The following is a 13,980-nucleotide window of genomic DNA, read 5'->3' as shown; positions in this document are numbered from 1 at the left end:
GAAGGTAATACTACCTAGATTGAATGAATTGACTTATTGGAATGGAGCCAGTTGGGGGGGGGTGGAGACATGTGCACACTTGTGAGCTGATGGGCTGATTGTGTGCATGCAGGAGTGCCACATCTATCACTATGCATAGTCCCTCTCACACATGAACTCCATGCCAGTCCACAATCCAGGATTCCTCCATTATAAAACGAGAAGAGAAAAACATGCCATCCTTCCAAACACCTTACTCCAACTTTCATCCCATAGGGGAACCTGAAAAGACAAAACCCGCCCATTTCTTTTTCTCTCCCCATGAGCCGTCCTGTCCACTCTAGTGTTTGTATTTTCCCCTAGACCCTCTGGGTGCAGCCCCCACACACCTTTCCCAGAATGGAAGAAGCAACAGACACAACCTCCTTCTTGCTAAGGACTGAGACAAATGCCACTCACCTTTAGTGGCCTCTCAGGGTGCCCATTCTGCTATACATTCCTGAGGTCAATCCATTCTGATGTCGTCCAATACATAAATGAGCCTATCAGGTAGCAGGGGAAAATTATAAGGAGCCAGAGGAGGGGGCAGGAATTATCTTCACCTTCCCCGAATCAAGTTCCATGGGGCTAGAGCCACACACGGAGCATTACTGTTTAATTCAACTCAGTAAAGTGGGTGGCAGCACACGATGCATGGGGAGAAATGGTACCTCAGAGGGAGGATGCCTGGACACAGCCCCTACCCTGCACCAGAGTCAGACTCCTGGCCAAGATGTCCAAGCAGTGAAGGGGAAACAGAGGGAGAGATGGTCAGGAGAATTCAGGGATTCTCAGCTGAACAATAAAGGCTGTCAGACTGGGTGGGTGCTGGAGGAGGAGGTATCATCATGAGGGCTTATGAGGGACTGGGATTTTGGTGCCTGAAGAGTAAAAGCCTTCAAAGGGACTCTGGATGAGACCAGAAGGACTCTGGCTGATGGAGACAGACACTGCCCCCCATTTTCCCTCCCCAAGATACCAACTCTACAGAAAGAATAACAAGGGCCAGACTGGAGCTCATCTTCCCCATCCCCCAGCACCTGTGAATCCTGAAGACCCAGCGGAGACAGTTCTCCAGTGTGTGACCCCTCTGTCCAAGGTCAGGTCTCCACAGACCCAGTGGGGCAGGGGAGAGGAGGATGTAGGAGAAACTGAGGCAAATTGCCCTCCCTCAGAACCTTCCTCACAGGGTCCTTCTTCTGGACACCTTCCCATCTGCAGGTCTTCTAGCTATATGGTGGCTCTTTCCACCTCCAGTGTCCAGGGAGAACAGCAGTTACACCAGAGAAAGGACTTCCCAGAAGTGTGGAGTAGGAAAGTCTGATGAATCTGGGCTTTTCAGAATAGGCCCAATGGGCTGAGTGTGAGGAGTCCAGGAAGCCTGGGGAAGGGGGGGCAGCTCACTAGACATGGGGGGGGGTAGCTTTCTAAAAGTTGTACAACTGTCAGAAGCAGTGTATCTGAATACACTCTGGGATTTATTGGGAAGTTCTCAGGTCAGATATCACCTCTTCTTGCTTTACTTTCTGATTGTTTCCCTTATAGGACTCTTTTGAGGAAGGAAAATTTGAATAATACATTTGAGACTTGAGGACAGATTTCAATTATCTCTCTCCATCTAGATGTGTCCTTGCCACTTGACTTTCCTCTCAGGCTTCTATGTCTACTTCTAATTGGGAGTAGTTTCAATTCCTAACTGACTACTCCCAGGTCAGTTAGGAATTCAAAGGTTCCCTGAGGAAATCTCCAATGTCAATTAGAATTCTGAGCCTGCTCCCCTCTGAATGCCAACCAGGCCTTCTCCCCTGGGGTCCCAACCCTGCAGTTCTCAGTATAGCCACAAGGCAGCAATGAATGCACAGATGAGCCCAGGCCCAGCCTGGTGCCTCACCAGAGCCAGAACCCCCTCCTTCACCCAGATCTCCACCCACCCATTCTCCTTACCAGGCAGCAGGTCAATCCAAGGGTCTCAGGAAAGAGAAAGCTTGCTGTGAGAACTCAGGCTTTGAGGAAGCCTTCACTCACAGTGAAGGGCTGTGTGAGGAGGAAGTGGAGGAAGGAAAGAGAGGCTGTAAAAAAAACCTGAGAGAAAAGAGGTCTGCAGAGACACAAACAGGAAGCAGATGGTAAGATGCAGTGTGAAGTCCAAGTTGAGAAGTCATAGCCGGACATTCTGCCACTTCCCCCAGCTGGCCCAGCCTCCCGGGGGCTCCAGAGCAGAAGCATCGTGAGTTCTGTTAACTGGGTCAGAGGCAACCAAGACAGGAGGAGGATGCAGACCTGGGGTGAGGCCTAAACCCCAAGAAAACACTAGATACAGACAGGGAAGGGTCTGCACTGCCACCTCCCTCCTTGGGGTGAGACCCGATTGGACATCATTATCCCTGCCAGTCCCAGAACACAGAGAACAGGGAATTCTCCAGTGCAGTCCGACTGGGTGGTCTCAGGCTATGGGCTCATGAGGGATGGTACGTAAGCACATAGGCAGGCTCCCTTCCCTTATCATGAGGTCTTTTTTGACCACTTTCCTTAGGGAGGGGACTCTACCACACGTTCTGGCCAGCTCCCCACCCTGGACCCACTCGTTATGTATGTCCCTCCCTGGTCAGAGCAGCGCCTCTCAATACTTCCAGTGCAAGCACTGACTGAAGGCCTCAGGTCCAGTCTAACCCCCACCTCAGATCCTGAATGCCATCCTCCGTGCCTGGCAGGGCAAGAGGCTCCCACTGCCCAGACTATTCAACCCCCCCACACCCAAGCACTAACAGCCCTCCTCTTCTGGCGTCCCACCTCACCCCACCCAACACCACAGCCTGAAACCTGCTGACGTTTGCACAGATCAAATCACAGACGTCTTCAGCCATGAGTCTTCAGGCCTCCCTGAGACAGCACACACTCACACACACAGATTCACTCATGCACCTGCACACATGCAGATACACACACACACAGATGCACACATACGCCTGCACACATGCAGATATAGATATACATGCAGATGTTCACACTCATACACCTATATACCCTAAAATACACACATGTACACACATATGTTACAAACATTATTACATCTATGAAACACAAAGACATATACTCACAGACATACATTTACAGACAGGCATACACACACAAACTTACACACTTCTGTACACTCATCCAACACATTTGTACACATATACAAAACACTCTATTCATTTCGTTAAGGATCCAGAGCTCAGTCCTACAGATTGGAGATCTAGAATGTCCAGGAGAAAGCATGGGCAAGATAAGACACAGTAGAGGGGACAGAGGGGATGGGTGGGGTGGTGGGGGTGGGACCTCTCCCCCCACTGCCTAGGTGGTCGCCTCAGTTCCTGTCCAGATCAGGCCTTGGTCTGAGTGGAAGTGGCTCCGGAGGTCTTATCCTCACCTTCTTGGGACCCTGCAAGGACCACAAACACCCTTGCTTTCCCTGCCGCCGCCTGCACTCCCTACATTCCTCCCAGGCTCTGACTCTGAACTGCTGTCTTCCCCTCCCCCAGGGGGATCCTCTTCCAGGCCTCCTTGCAGACAACCTCCACCCTGACCATCTCTGAGTTCCCCCTCCTGGTTCCTCCACCTCCCTGCCCTGCCCTGCCCATCCCCCATCCCTCTGACCCCCCCGCACTGCCCACCTCCCATCTTGTCCCCTCCCACCTTCACCAGCTTTCGCCCATCAGCCTGCCTCCCTCCCCTCCTGGCTCACCTCCCCAGACGAACTCACCTCCCAGTAGACTCCTCTTTCCCATTACCTCCATCTCTCCACCAGCTGCATCCTACCATTCTGCGCCATTTCAAGTCAGTCTACACATGCCTTTGCACCTACCCACCCTTCAGAATCTAGGGAGTAGAGCAGGGCTCTGAGCCCAGTGAAAGGAGGGACATTTGCTCCTTTCTGGCTTCCTGCCCTCTGCCTACGGTGTCTTCCTCTCATATATGTGCTGCCAAAGCAAGCACTCTTCTCTCTTCCTCTGGGCAAACTCTGTCGGGTGCTAAGGAGAGCTGAAGAGATGTCTCTCCATCCACGAAGTGACGGGCATGGATGCTCAGAGGAATAGAGTGACCAAGGAAAACCTCCTAGGCAATTCAGTCCCACCTGGGGGAAGCCCTGACCCCTCCTGAGAGGCTTTGAGGAGAGGGGACACCCCACAGCTCACACTGCCCCAGGTTAGAAGGCAGCTCTGGGACCTCAGGAAAGGCCTGATTGTCTGGTCATCCCAAAGCCGCACCGTCTCAGGAGAGGACAGAGGCAAATGGTGACTATTGCCACAGGTAGTCCCACCACCTGCGCCTCCACTCCTGCTGGAGGGAGACTCCCCCTCAGATGTTAGCGCGGGTTTGTGGTGGAGGAAGGAACCTGTACAGCCTCTGCTGCATCTTTTCTCCTCCTCACCAATAACTGAGAGCCCTGCAGACTCCGCATAACTTCACAACCACAGTGCGTGTGCAGGTCAGGACTTAACATCTCCACATGGAAGCCAAAGATTCCCCCAGAGTCTCACCTTGTTTCCTGCCCGCTTGCTTCTTGTGGCCTCCCCTTCCCCACCACACCTCGCTGCACCCCAACACTCATGGGGTCAAGATCTCCCTCTACGAGTTCCTTTTCTCCTTGCTCCCTCCCTGTATCAGGCTGAGGATTCTGCCTCAGAAAACAAGCCCCTCTGTCTGCTCTTGGGAAGTTCTTCCAGTCCTCTCACTTGAATCTTTTTTGACACGATAGCCATCATCCTGTCCCCAGGAAATTGTGGGGCTCTCTCCCAACCTTCCCTTCCCCCACGTCTTCAGGGTCTCCACGGTGTGTCCCAAGTACCTAGGCTCCAGATCCCAGGTTTCCGAAGAGGCTTCTGGGCTCGGAGATCGACCCAGAGGCTGTGGGGTCTGAGGATCTGTGTGGGCGGCAAGGGGAAGGCAGTGGTTCCTGGGGTGAGAATGACCCAAGAATACTTTGAGGCTTGGTCCACACAGTGGGTGTGTAATAAGTGTGACATCTCATTGAGAAGCTGGCCTCAGTGAGGTGAGGGAGAGTAGAGGGGAAGGAATGAGGCTGAACTGGTCTGAAGTGTCTGCTCCCCATTCTCTTCCCTCCCCCTCTGGGTCACCTGGAGAGAATATGCTCTAAGACAGAACTTGAGACTGAGTCCAACCTAAGATGAAGGGGGGTCCTCCCTCCATCCACGTCCACCCAGCCCAGCTCAGGACAACAGGACACTCAACCCCAAGATCTCAGGCCACTGTACCTCACCCCACCAGCTGCACACACCCTCTCTTCTACTGGGGCAGCTAGATCTCTGAGCCTGCCACTAGCACACCAGGCCGAATGCCTGGACTCTAGCAGACTCTTAGGTGATCTCTTGAAGCATCCTGGGCCCCTCCAGTAAGCCCAGTAATCCCGAAGCATTTGTCAGCACCCTTAGCCTGCATGAGTGATTAACTAACCCTTCCTTGTACTCCTAACATAGATCTTGACTTCTTTCCGAGAAAAGAACAGAGCCCTTCTGCACATCATGAAACAGAAACCAGAGTCCCTTGCACAACCTTTTACCCATCGTCAAGAAACCACATCCGCCTGCACTGAGATAACATCTGTAGCTTGTACCAGTCAATCTGCATGTTCCAGAAATGATACACACCACTGTACTTTTTTCTTAAAATTTTTTATGCCTTTATTTTTTGGTTTTGAGAGACACAGACAGAGAGCAAGTGCAGGAGGGGCAGAGACAGAGGGAGACACAGAATCCGAAGCAGGCTCCAGGCTCTGAGCTGTCAGCACAGAGCCCGCGACGCGGTGCTCGAACCGACGGACTGTGAGATCATGTCCTGAGTCGAAGTCGGACACTGCCTACTGAGGCACCCAGGCGCCTCAACCGCTGCTCTTCTTTAACTGAGGAAAGTTGCTAAGCACCTTTAAACTCCTGGGCCAGCCGAAAACCTTAGATCTGTCTTTTGGATAAGAGTCTGCTTCTGGGCAGACCTCCTGAATAAAGCTCATAATCCTTTCCAATTAAAACTCTTCCCTTGAGGGGCACCTGGGGGGGCTCAGCCAGTTCAGCATCTGACTTCATGATCTCAAGGTTGGTGAGTTTGAGCCCGAGTCAAGCTATGTGCTGACAGCTCAGAGCCTGGAGTCTGCTTCGGATTTTGTGTCTCCCTCTCTCTCTGCCTCTTCCCCACTGGTGCTCTGCCTCTCTCTCTCTCTCTCTCTCTCTCTCTCTCTCTCAGAAATAAATAAAAATTAAAAATAAATTTTTTAAAAAGCCTCTTTTCTTGAGTATTAGCAATTGGAGTGGTGGGCAGATGCACTTGGGTTAAAGTAAAGAAACTGGTGAGCCAGCCAGTAAAGCCAACATCCCTGTGGCATCCATCCAGTTCCCCTGACTCCCAAGTTGGAGCACCTGGTCTGTACCAGGCCAGGGCTTCCCCCTAATCACCTGGGCTAGTAACTTGGACTACAGCAGGAGGTTAGCTTCTCCAGGCTAGTTACTCTAGGGGAGAGATTCTGAGGCATCTGTTCCTGCAGCCACCCAGACTTTCTGTCTAGGAGAAACTCCCTCCTGATTCCTCACTGAAACTGACTGCCACGTTTGCTTTTTGGTTGGAGTGGAGAGAAAGGGGCATGTGGGGAAGCTAGGAGGCTTTAGGACCAGGTAAGTATCTCTGAGTGCGTATATACGCAATTTTCTCAAGTGTGAAGCATTGTGTGCTGTTGTTTTCCTGTCCATGCTTTTCCCATTAGAAAGCCTCAGCTTTCCTGAGAAACTAACAGGGATGTGACTAATGTTCAATTTATTTGGAAGGTGGAACAGATCTGTTTTGGTGTGTGTGTGTGGGGGGGTGGTTTAAATGTGTAGAGAATATGAAGTTCCATCTCTATCCCAGCAGTTAGTCCACTGGACTGAAACTTTAATACATGGAAGGAATATACACAGGAACCTATGACTAAGACAGAGATCATTTTTATTGTGGCATCACCTTGTCATGTATGTTAGGTTCAGAGGAAAATGTCCATGAAATGGGTCTCTTGAGTCTTTCCTCCAACTGAGCTGTTTGCAAATAGACAGTTTGGGTTTGGCTGTAGGCTTGTCTAGGGAGACCTTTGGTTCAGACAGTGGAAATATGACTTTGGGGGAGGAACCAGAAACTAGGAAGCCATCTGGTTCAGTCCGACCTGCCCCAACGCTGGGGGAAAAGGTATGCCAGCAGATGTACTCTGGGCTTCATGGAGTCACAGTTTGCTTCTGTGCTTTTTCTCAACTTTTGCCCAGGAAGAAAATGTGATTCTCCTGTTCCTAAAGAAAGTAGTCCATCAGGAAATATTTTAAATAAATGGTGCAGAGGACCTTTTTTCCCCTTTTTTGCAGGAGGCAGACAGAAGACCAAAAGAAGAAAGAAATGTTAGTCCAAACTCTAGATCTGCCCCTGGCCTTTGTGGAGGCTCCCTTGTACCCCTGGCTTCTTGTCTTCCTTCTGCTTCTGCTCCAGCATCGGCAGGACTCACATCATGGGCTCCTGAACCCCTTCCTGCCTGGGTGTCGAAGGCTCCTGCTCCTCCTACCCTCACAATCAGGGAGCAAGAAGCACCCCAATTTAAATTTAAACTTGTTGGTTTATTAAAATTTAAGACACATCTTTAGATATTAGCATTACATATATAATTTTATTCTACCAAGATTTGTTAAGGTCAAATGAGCTTATATTCTCTCTGTTGCCATTGGCCAGCAAAAAGGTGACCTAAATGATGATTAATTATGCCTGTCTCATAAAGTTTTCATGAGTAATTCTTCAGAATAAGTTGATTTAAGAAATAAAAAGGTGTATGGGCAGAGCTTTCAATCCATTCATAATTTGAAATTTTTAAAGTTGTGATAAGTGAAATGAAATATTAGTTTGTATTCACTGGATAGCTAAATCTTTTCCAAATAAGATAAAGCACTAAAGCATTGGTTACTGAACCTCTTTGTGAGTCTTTTTTGCTTCAAGGCAAGTGCAGTTTTTGCATAAGTTCAGTATCAAGGTGTTCTGCTTATAACAGGACACCAGTGGAAATACTGGTTACTGTACCAAGGCTTACACTAGACTATTGTCATGTTTGACAGAGTCATGCATAGATTCAGAGATGATCAGGCAGCTTTAAGGAACTAAGGATGACTTTATGGAGTCTATAAAGCCTCTTAAAATGTTGGCCTGAGAAAGGGAAAAATAGTTAAGGACAGGGAGGGAGGCAAACCATAAGAGACTCTTAAATACTGAGAATAAATTGAAGGTTGAGGGGGTTGGGGGAGAGGGGAAGAGAGGTGATGGGCATGAAGGAGGGCACTTGTGTGGATGAGCACTGGGTGTCATATGGAAACCAACTTGACAATAAACAAAACAAAACAAAACAAAACAAAATTTTTTAATTAAAAAAAAAGAGAAATGTTGGCCTGATAACTTGCTTGCAGAGTTCCCAGCAGCCTTTCCAGGTGATTGAACAATAAGACTTCCTGGTCTGTGTGGGAACCCTCAGGATATCTGGGGAACCTGCAGAAGAGAAATTCACCCAAATCTATAATCATCACAGGCAAATCTTATGACAGGTATTTGGCTTGGCCTTTGGCCTCGAGAGACTATTAGAAGTTCAATCAAGAGAGTCCTTATGAAAAGTTTCAACAAAGCAAGTTTAAAAGAATCTATAAGGTCAGTCACTATTTTTGCTGAGCTTACATAAATAATGAGGTCACCTTTGTTAAAACTGGACTTCTTTTGGCACTCGTTCCCAGGCATCACACGGAAAAGATCTGAAGCCATAGGAAACCGTACCACACCCAAGAGATTGGGAGAGAAAGGACGCAGATTCCACTGAGAAAGACTTCTAACGTGAGTGCGAACTGGGGAAGTAAAAATCAGGCCTGGATTGGCGACTGGAGAGATGGGCCACCCCCTCTGTGGGGAGTGAGAGGGGGAAAAAGAGTCCGAAACAGAAAAACCTCCGCTCCGGGGAAAAACCTCCGCTCGGGGTGTAGAAAATCTTTGCGCACAAAATACCTGCATGTCAGGCCCCTCCAAGTTCTAAGTCGCCCAGGAGGGGCTGCGCTCCGATTTGCTTCTTTGTGCGGGCTCCTGGCTGGCTGGGAGAGGTTGCGCCCCTGCAGCCATTGCCCTCGAGGTGGGCTTGGACCCCTGAGGAGGCGCGCAGGCACCAGAGGCCCTGCTCCTAGCTGGCTGGAACTCTAGAGGGAAGGCAAAGCACTAAAAACTGGCACATGTGACCTCGAGTTCGTGTTTTGGGTGATTGAGATACAGAGGGAACTTGATTTCCTCACTCCAGCGGGCTCAGCGCGCTGGCAGACAAAGCCCCCCGCCCAGGGCCCCAGGAGGAGAAAGGAGCAGAGGCTTCTGGCTCCACCCCCATAGCTAGATTGGAAGATTGGAATCGCCCTGAGGGGAAAGCCAGGGGATTGCCTGAGGCAATTTCAGCAGGGTGCTTGGCCTAGGATTTGGAGGCTGGGACTGGCCTGGGTTGAAAAGCACAACAAACTTTGCCTGAGCCCCTGGCTCAGGAAGTTTACACACCTATAAAAGCGAGGTGGAGCGCCTCCACTCTACTCTCTACAACCTCCAGGCAGAACTGCCGCCTGACTCATTGGATCACACCACGCCCATCCCTCCTTGAGAGCTTCCCTCCTTCCTTCCCCCCCCCTTTTTTTGTGTGTATTGTTTCTGTTTTTTTGTTTTTTTGATTTTGGTTTTTTTTTTTTTCTTTTTTCCGCAGAACACTGACCTGATTACCTCTGGTCACCGGCGTACTTAAACAATCAAACTTAGTCCATTCTGTAGATGTAAATTCTACACCTCCCAACCTTTTCATCTCTTTCTCTCATGAGTAATTAGACTATATAGTTTCTCTGGATAATACCAGCATTCTTCTCTCACCTATCCAAACATATTCTACCCTTTACCTCTTTCAAAAAAGCTTCTTATCCCTTCTGCCTGTTCATTCTATTTCCAATTGTGCCTCATCCCGCCCTGTCTTCTCTCTCCTTCTCTATGCTCTTCAACCAGCACTGCATACACACGGCTATTTAACTGTAGCTGGGAAATCCGGTTATATGCTTTAAACTGTTCTTTGTCCATCGGTTTTCTTCTTTTTTCCTTTTCTTTTCTCCTTTTATGTATTTTATACTCCCCATTATTCGCCTTCCCTCCTCCGTCTTTTCTCTTAACTTTTTCATTATCCCTCTTGCTTCACATGTTAGTTGAATTAGCCTGTGTGTTTGTGTGCTCCTGCTCCCTGCGTGTTTCTCTGTCTGTTTTCTTTTCCAGGGCTACCTCAAGAAACAAGCTACAGTACACAAGGTGGAGAGCTCCAATTATCACTACGAATAGGAAAATAAAATAACCAAGGTCTCAACAAGAGAGACCAAGAGATACCATTCAAAAAACACTCTCTGAAAGGATAGGCCCTGGACAGTCAAAGAGTCTTCTTGTATAAAGCAGCGCTCACAGATACAGAGAGTTAACAGGTCTTTAAAACCAACAAGAGCCAGAAAGCTAAATAAAATGGCGAAACAAAAGAGCTCTCCTCCAAAGAAACTCCAAGAAGAAATGACAGCTAATGCACATTACATCAACAAAAGAAAAGATAAAAACCATATGATCCTGTCAATAGATGCAGAAAAAGCATTTGACAAAATACAGCATCCCTCCTTAATAAAGACTCTAGAGAAAGTCGGGATAGAAGGAACTTACTTAAACATCATAAAAGCCATCTATGAGAAGCCCTCAGCTAACATCATCCTCAACGGGGAAAAACTGAGAGCTTTCCCCCTGAGATCAGGAACACGACAGGGATGTCCACTCTCACCACTGCTGTTTAACATAGTGCTGGAAGTCCTAGCATCAGCCAGCAGACAACAAAAGTAAATAAAGGGCATCAGAATTGGCAAAGAGGAAGTCAAACTATCACTTTTTGCAGACGACATGATACTCTACATAGAAAACCCAACAGACTCCACCAGAGGCCTACTGGAACTGATCCAAGAATTCAGCCAAGTTGCAGGGTACAAAATCAACGTACAGAAATCGGATGATTTTTATACACCAACAATGAAGCAACAGAAAGAGAAATCAAGAAACTGATCCCATTCACAATTGCACAAAACCATAAAATACCTCAGAATAAACCTAACCAAGGATACAAAAGATCTGTATGATGAAAACTACAGAAAACTTATGAAGGAAATTGAAGAAGACACAAAGAAATGGAAAAACATCCCATGCTCATGGATAGGAAGAATAAATATAGTTAACATGTCATTACTACCCAAAGCAATCTACACATTCAACGCAATTCCAATCAAAATTGCCCCCCATACTTCTCAAAGTTGGAGCAAACTATCCTAAAATTTGTATGGAACCACAAAAGACCCCGAATAGCCAAAGTAATACTGAAAAATGAAACCAAAACGGGAGGTATCACCATCCCAGACTTTAACCTCTACTACAAAGCTGTCATCATCAAGACAGTATGGTATTGGCACAGAAACAGACACATAGACCAATGGAACAGAATTGAGAACTCGGAAGTGGACCCAAAAGTATACAGCCAACTGATATTTGACAAAGCAGGAAAGAATATCCAATGGAAAAAAGACAGCCTCTTTAACAGATGGTGTTGGGAGAACTGGACAGCAACATGCAGAAGAATGAAACTAGATCAATTTCTCACACCGTACACAAAAATAAACTCAAAATGGATAAAGGACCTGAATGTGAGACAGGAAACCATCAAAACTCTAGAGGAGAAAGCAGGAAACAACCTCCTTGACCTCTACCGCAGCAACCTCTTACCTGACACATCCCCCAAAGCAAAGGAATCAAGAGCAAAAATAAACGATTGGGACCTCATCAAGATTAAAAGCTTCTGCACGGCAAAGGAAACAACCCACAAAACTAATAGGCAACCAACGGAATGGGAAAAGATAGTTGCAAACGACATATCAGATAAAGGGTTGATATCCAGAATCTATAAGGAACTCACCAAACTCCACACCCAAAAAACAAACAACCCAGTGAAGAAATGGGCAGAAGATATGAACAGACACTTCTCCAAAGAGGACATCCAGATGGCCAACAGACACATGAAACGATGCTCAGCATCCCTCCTCATCAGGGAAATACAAATCAAAACCACACTGAGATACCACCTCACGCCAGTCAGAGTGGCTAAAATGAGCAAATCAGAGAACTCTAGACGCTGGCGAGGATGTGGAGAAACTGGCACCCTCCTACACTGTTGGTGGGAATGTAAACTGGTACAGCCCCTCTGGAAAACAGTGTGGAGGTTCCTAAGGAAACTAACAATAGAACTCCCCTATGACCCAGCAATAGCACTGCTAGGAATTTACCCAAGGGATATAGAATAGCTGAGGCAAAGGAGCACATGTGCCCCAATGTTCATAGCAGCACTCTCAACAATAGCCAAAACATGGAAAGAGTCTAAGTGTCCATCAACGGATGAATGCATCAAGAAGATGTGGTTTATCTATACCATGGAATCCTACATGGTAATGAGAAACAATGAAATCTGGCCATGTGTAGCAACATGGATGGACCTTGAGGGTGTTATGCTGAGTGAAGTAAGTCAGGCAGAGAAGGACAAATATCATATGTTTGCACGTATAGGAGGATTAGGAGGAATTTAACTGAGGACCAAGGGGGAGAAGAAGGGCGGAAATGGTGAGGGAAAGGGAGAGAGGCAAACCATGAGAGACTCTTGAATGCTGACAAAAACTGAGAACTGATGGATGTAGGAGGTAGGGAGGATGGGCACGGAGGAGGGCACTCGTGGGGATGAGCACTGGGTATTATTGGAAACTAATTTGACAATAAACTATTTGTAAAAAAAAAAAAATGGAACCATAAGTGCTTCTTAGTTAGACTTCTAGGGGAAACTGATATAATTTCAATTGGTTTTCAGACTGCCACTGGTCCATCTCTTCAATTTTTTTCTTTTTAATTTTATTTTTCTTGTATACAGAAAGTAAAAATTTTATTTTGATTTTTATTACTTTTTAAATTCTATTTTACTTTCATCATTTCATTTTATTCTGTTTAAATTCATTTTTCAAATTTTCAAACGTTTTCCTTTTTTTTCCTTTCTTACCTTTCTCGTTTTTCTCTAGACTACCAAGCTTCTTTCAACAACCAAACCAAAATACACCTAGGATCTACCAGCATTAATTTGATATTTTTGGGTGTTGTTTTAAATATTTTAATTTTAATTTTTTTATCTTGTTAAATCCTTTTCTTCCTTCAAAATGATAAAACAAAGGAATTAACTCCAAAAAAAAGAGCAGGAAGAAATGACAGCTAGGACTTCATCAGCAGAGATACAAGCAAGATGCCTAAAGAAGAATTTAGAATCATGATAATAAGAATACACTCTAGGATTGAAAATAGATTAGAACCCATTTTTGCGAAGACAAAAGAAGTAAAACTAGACCTTGTGGATGAGCCAGTGCTGCTTGAGGTGGTGGGGCTGCACAAACTCCATGCCGCACTCAGAGCAGATGTAGGACCATATGTCTTTGTGCTTCATCATGTGGTTCTGAAGCTGGCTCAGGTACTGGAAGTTCGTGTCATACTCAGAGCAGCTGTACTGGATGGGGCTCCAGTGTCAGAATAGAGCTTGGCTTTCGGAACTCATGAGGCTCATGACCTTTCCTTGCTGAGCCAGTTACTGCATCCTGGTGACTACATCAGAGAAGGCCTGAAGTCGTAGGACACTGAGCCACAGGAGTTTGGGAACAGAAAGAGACAGAGTACACTGGAAAGGAAACCTCATAAGTGCGGCTGCCTCAAGAATCAAGCCAAACTACACATGGTGGAGAGTCCTAAATACCACTAGCAGTAAGGAAACAAAATAACGAGTGTCTCAACAAGAGAAACCAAGAGACCCCATCCAGA

At 47.0% G+C, this 13,980-nt stretch overlaps 1 protein-coding gene across 7 annotated transcripts in view; it reads right to left on the bottom strand.

Annotated features, from left to right (window-relative positions):
- LOC120236002 (cationic amino acid transporter 3-like) overlaps positions 1–2,106 on the bottom strand; it is a 29,079-nt gene extending 26,973 nt beyond the window's left edge. For 4 of the 7 annotated variants that reach the window (XM_039238583.1, XM_039238580.1, XM_039238582.1 and 1 more), the window contains exons 1-2: positions 1,963–2,106; positions 439–521 (exon numbers count right to left, since the gene is read on the bottom strand). The gene's annotated coding sequence lies outside the window, so the exon portion shown is untranslated. The remainder of the gene's footprint in view (positions 1–438; positions 522–1,962) is intronic. The other 3 variants (XM_039238586.1, XM_039238581.1, XM_039238585.1) reach the window with 1 other exon arrangement.
- Between the last annotated feature and the right edge of the window lie 11,874 nt (positions 2,107–13,980).

Source organism: Hyaena hyaena, unplaced genomic scaffold (assembly GCF_003009895.1).
Source record: "Hyaena hyaena isolate Hyena2069 unplaced genomic scaffold, ASM300989v1 scaffold_143, whole genome shotgun sequence".
Classification (NCBI taxonomy): Eukaryota; Metazoa; Chordata; class Mammalia; order Carnivora; family Hyaenidae; genus Hyaena; species Hyaena hyaena.
This window is presented reverse-complemented; position numbering and strand designations above follow the sequence as displayed.